Source organism: Sceloporus occidentalis, unplaced genomic scaffold (genome assembly GCF_023333645.1).
Source record: "Sceloporus occidentalis isolate IW3139 unplaced genomic scaffold, rSceOcc1.0.p SCAF_2, whole genome shotgun sequence".
Lineage (NCBI taxonomy): Eukaryota > Metazoa > Chordata > Lepidosauria > Squamata > Phrynosomatidae > Sceloporus > Sceloporus occidentalis.
This window is the reverse complement of record NW_028316982.1, coordinates 239,598,172-239,604,171: the sequence shown is the minus strand read 5'-3', so window position 1 is coordinate 239,604,171 and position 6,000 is coordinate 239,598,172.

Here is a 6,000-nt window from a genome sequence, read left to right as displayed (position 1 = left end):
TGGTATCCACGTCTGCTGCAGTCCTTATCAGTGGAGGCTGGTGGTTTCCATTTCAGTGAGGCACTGAATTCATGGAGCCCTGGTGGCGCAGTGGGTAAATGCCTGTACTGCAGCCATTCACTCAAAACCACAAGGTTGCGAATTCAAGACCAGCAAAAGGGCCCAAGCGCGACTCAGGCTTGCATCCTTCCGAGGTCGCTAAAATGAGTACCCAGACTGTTGGGGGCAAATTAGCTTACTTGTTAATTAGCTTACTTGCTGTTCACTGCTATGATCTTTGGAATAGCGGTATATAAATAAAACAAATTATTATTATTATTATTATTATTATTATTATGCATTAAAGAGGCTGTCTGCACAAACAATAAGATGTGGTTTTGTCCTGCTTTGAAATCTGTTTAAATGATGCATGTTACCAACATGGGAGGAATCTGGAATGAAGCCATGCTCTGGGGCTTAATGCTGCAGCAAAATAACCCCAGGTTTGCTCAAGATCAATATGGAAAGTGGGAGCTATCATAGCAGTGTCTGTACTGCATGCTGGTGCAGAGATGGGCAAGGGGCACCTACCTGCAAATGGATTACACATGTGCATAAGTGGTCAGCTGCATTGCTGACCCATCGCACACCCCATGCAGTATCATAAAATTATAGAGTTGGAAGAGAGCACAAGGGTCATCCAGTCCAACCACCTGCCTTGCAGGAACTCATAATCAAAGCACCCTTGACAGATGGCCATCCAGCCTCTGTTTAATGATCTCCAAAGAAGGAGACTCCACCACATGCTGAGGGAGTGTGTTCCACTGTTGAACAGCTCTTACTCTCAGGAAGTTCCTAATGTTTAGGTGAAATCTCTTTTCCTGTAGCTTGTATCCATTGTTCTGTGTCCTATTCTCTGCAGCAGCAGAAAACAGGCTTGCTCCATCCTTGATCTGCCGTTTTTCTGGGCCATGGAGAAGCAGCAAAGTGTGGAAAAGGGGTGTCCTTGGGGTTTCATGCCCCCAGACACCCTGGGAGCCATGAGGAGAAAGGGGCGGCCCCTTTCTCCTCAGGATTGTTCCCGCAGATGTGTGGTTGCCACAGGAATGATCCGCTCTCCAAAAGGAGCTCCGTTTCGGAGCTCCTTTCTGTGCCACTGGAACAGCACGATAAGCACCCTCCAGCAGCATGGAGACGTCACACGCATGCCGTGCCATTTGGATGAGGTGCGTGCGTGACATCATCGTCATGCGCCCTGTGTGGACAGTGCTGTGTAACAATGGCGCCGGCCACACGAACTAGGGTTAGGGACTGTGGGGTTGGTGCGTGCTCCCTAACCCTAAAATTGGCATGAGTACACCGCTTTATGGAGGTCTGTACTGTGCCATGGTTTCCAAATCCTTCACCATTTTGGTCACCCTCCTCTAGATATGTTCCAGCTTGTCCACATCCTTTTTATTGAATTGTGGTGCCCAGAACTGGACACAGAATTTCAGGTGAGGCCTGACCAAAGTAGAATAGAGTGGCACTATTACTTCCCTTGATCTAGACACTATACTTCTATTGATGCAGCCTAGAGCCACATTGCTTTTTTGCTGCTTCATCACACTGTTGACTCATGTTCAGCTTGTCGTCTACTAGGACTCCTAGATCCCTTTCACATGTAGTCTTGTTAAGCCAGGTGTCCTCCATCCTATATCTATGCATTTCATTTTCCCACCCTACTACAGTACCTTACATTTCTCCCTGTTGAAATTCATTTTGTTAGTTTTGGTGTTCTGATCTATTAAGGTCATTTTGAATTTAGATCTTCTCCTTGGGATATTAGCTGCTCCTCCGTATTTGGTCTCATCTGAAAATTTGATGTGCGTGCCCCCTGTTCTTTCATCCAAGTCACTGATAAAGGTTTTGAATAGCACTGGGCCCAGGACAGAACCCTGTGGGACCCCACTGGTCACTTCTCTCCAAGATGAAGAAGAGCAGCCATTGCTGAGCATCCTTTGGGTTCAGCCAGTCAACGTATTACTAGTCCACCTAACAGTTGCATTGTTTAGCCTACATTTTACTAGCTTGTTTGCAAGAATATCATGGGGGACCTTGTGAAAGGCCTTACTGAAATCGAGATATGCTATGTCTTCAGCATTCTCTTCATCTACCAGGTTGGTAATTTTATCAAAAAAGAGAGATCAAATTAGTCTGCCATGACTTTTTCTTGAGAAATCCATGTTGACTTTTTGTGATTATGGTAGTACCGTCTAAAAGTTCACAGACTCTAGGTTTAATGAACTGCTCTAGAATCTTTCCTGGTGTTGATGTCAGTCTAACTGAGCAATAATTGTTGGGATCCTATTTTTTCCCCTTTTTGAAGACGGGGACAATATTTGCCCTCCTCCAGTGAAAGGACAACAAACACAGCAGGTTGCCAACAATATAGTGGATTTAATAAGAACATTAACAAACTGGCTGGTCAAATGGGGGCCATAGGAGAAGGGGGGAAAGGAGCCTGTATGAGAGGGGGACTTCCATGATTGTGCTGTGCCACTGGAGCTTATTGCACTGTTTATTAAAGTGATTTACCTCTCCTGGCTTAAATTTTAAATTGGGAGGCACCCTGATATTGTCACAAGGATTTTGCACTGAACCTGCCTCCCAGGTCCATCCCTGTAACCAGGAGTACTCTGGCAGCCATTTTCTTAAGAAGAAAATGTCCTGGTTTTGAAAAGAGGCACACTGAGTGCCCCTGGGAGCGGGGATGGACCCAGGTGGTGGATTTGGTGGCAAAATCCCTGTGATAATATCAGGATGCAACCCGATTTGAAATTTAAGCTGGGAGAGGTAAGTCGCTCTAATATGCAATGCGATAAGCTCCAATGTGTCACTGGGTGCACCAATGGGCACTTGATCAATTGTGTGATTGAGTGACTGGTCAGACAGCCAGTTGCATGGGAAAGGGGATGGTCTAGCAGATGGGTGGAATGAGGAAGGCAATTGGTGGCCATTAGCAGTGCATTTGTGTGCAGTATAGGGTGGAAGATAAAAATAATAATGATGCAACACAGCTTGTTCCTTTATTACCCATCATTGCAGAAGAAGGGGGTGATGTGGACTGCCTGTGGGTGGGTGGCCCTTTGTAGGAGCTGGTAGTACAGTCAGTGGGTTCTCCCTGTGAATTGGAAAAACCCAGAGCTAAGCTTGCTTTCCCCCTCTACCTGTTCAGGGCCATAGTCTGAATTTTAAAGGGGCTACCCAAGATGATGAATTTATTGTGAGCGTAGGCTTCAACCACCTAGGACAGTGCCCTTGAAGTATGAACTAAGCCTCACCATGAATTCAACAACTCACCACCATGGAAGCCATCAGCTGGTTGACTCCCTTGTGGCAGTTAGTGAAGACAAAAACAACTCAACACATTAAAGGCAATGAAACATTTAAACTATTTTCTAGTTTGGGCCTAGCATGTCATGTCTTGTTTTGTTTTTTTGGTCTGAAAAGATTCTAAAGATGCCTCAGAAAACTAAGCAATAAAACAAGAAAGAGTTGTTGCTCTTGAAGATGTTTGGGAGAAGCTTCTGAGATCACCAAGGTTTCTGCTTTCAAAGCACTAGCTCAGCATGCACCCTGATAGGCACCCTTGAGCGACTGCCGACAGCCTTTTAATGCTGACTCTGGGATTTTCCCCACACTTATAGAAAGTCTGAGACTAAAGTTTTTGACATAACGGGACTGCCAGTCTATCTGTCTTGGCATATGCCAGTGCAGATAACATAGTGTCCACCTACAGGCTGAAGCAGGCTGCTGTGGTCTAAGTGACAAGAGTTATTTTAAAATGTAAACCCTGTCCTCAGTACACACAGAATGAATTTGGAGATGAACATAACATTAAACCATGGTATAGCATTACAAGAATAACCTTAACTCCTCTTTGGGTAAACCTGCTTTTCCCTTTCTCAGCTCCCCTTCATTCTGGACACCTTAAAAACTGACTTACTAGAATCATTCTCATCAAACTATCCAATAGCCTCAAGAAAACCTCAGAGCAAAAGGAGAAATGAATGGAAATAATCAGATAGATGAAAGAAGTAGAAGCAAACAGAGTTGGGCTATTGTTTATATATGTCTGTCACCTAAACCAGTTTGTTCTTTAGTCATGTCAAGAGCTTAACTTTGCAATAACATTCAATAACCACATCACAGATATTTTCAAACACAAATTACACAAAGACCTAATGTGATGACATACAGCTCTTTAAAATTTTAATATAAATTGGACTGTTAGGGAGAAGCCAGGGTGGTGTTGTGGTTTGCATGCTGGACCATGACTCTGGAGAACAAATCTTACCTGGGTTACTTTGGGCAAGTCACACTTTCTCAGCCTCAGAGGATGGCAGTGGCAAACTCCCTTCTGAAACTTGCCAAGAAAACCCCATGATAGGTTTGCCTTAGGGTTGTCACAAGTTGGAAATGATTTGAAGGCACACAACAACAAAAACTGTTAGGAGGGTACCACAATAATTCCCCTTCCTCACCCATTCAATGTCTAGCAGCTATGGTATGTATAACTTTGGATTTTGATTATAATAGGCTTAGCTCTGATTTCTGTTTTTTATTATTATTACAATAGGTATGTTGTCATAGGACTTCTTAAATGATAATATTATAAATACGTACAATAACATCCAAAATCCACATAACAGTGATACTTTTATTGGGTCAACACAATTCACAAAATACACGTTGCAAACTTTCAAAGCTCCATGGGATTTTTTATCAGGCAAAGATGTTAAAAATCACACAGGAGGAAAAAAAATGCTGATCATTGCCTGATGAAGAAGCCAGTGGAGCTTTGAAAGCTTGCAACATGTATTTTGTGCATTTTGGTTGGTCCCATAAAGGTATCAGCATTTTGTGGATTTTGGATGTTATTGTATTTTGCTACATGACCAATATGGCTACCTTTGGATATGTTTTTGCACTGATTAATATGGTTATTCTAATTGTCTCCCACATCTTAAAAAGCAATTTCTATCACATTTTGTTCTTTTCTATCCTTTCTGGTGCTTTGTGTGTGTGCACAACCTATAAAGATAGTTAGCATAATCTCTTTCCTTCACACATCATTTTAACTGGAATTGAACAGATGTGCCCACAGAACCTTATCGTTATAATTTTGCTATTTTCTCTAACTTCCTATCTTTCAGCCTTTTCATGCCCTTCTACGTTATCATCACAAATGAAAGAAATCACCCCTAAATGCATTGCTTTTTCTCAAGCTTACTTTACAAATGTTATGTATCTTCTATGATATTATATACCAACATTTTGCAATGTTGTAACAGGCTGCCTCTTAAATTTAAGAAGACTGAATACAGTAATAGAAATGGCCCGATAGCATCATTGATTTTGCACTGTATTTATCTTTATTCCATCAACATACACACTTTTGCCCAAACACAATCCTTCTCCCAGACAAGATGACACATTTGTGAAAATGTCTTTACATCATTCTTTGTAAAAAGCTTTTCAAAAGCTGTTAAATCCCAGTCTTATAACTCCTGTTATGTATGCTCAAGAAACTTCATACTTGAAAGTATGAAAAGGATATGATTTTCTATTACATTACCAATTTGACATTAATTCACAGTAAGAATTCATAAAACTAGCTGCATCAAGCCTTAGATCCCCGTGTTTCCTCTATTTCTCCCATAAATCCAAAATAATCCAGATCAGATCTGCATTTGTGACAGTTGAACCAAGTTTGACTTGACACAAAATGATTCACCTCACGCTGTCCTTGAAAATATTTTGAGGGGAACTATTTGAGGTGGCATTTTTTAATGTCAGAGAAAAAAATCTTTTAAAAAAGTAGCAGGAATTCTTTTTTGCCAAATCCTTCCAGCCGCATCCCATGCAAAACAACAAACAATCCTTTATAAAGGAAGAAGGCTTTGTAAAGGAAGAAGAGGTAAAAGACAATGGGAAAAAATGCCAGATATAGCAAAGGTCTTTCTGGTTTTTCCTTAA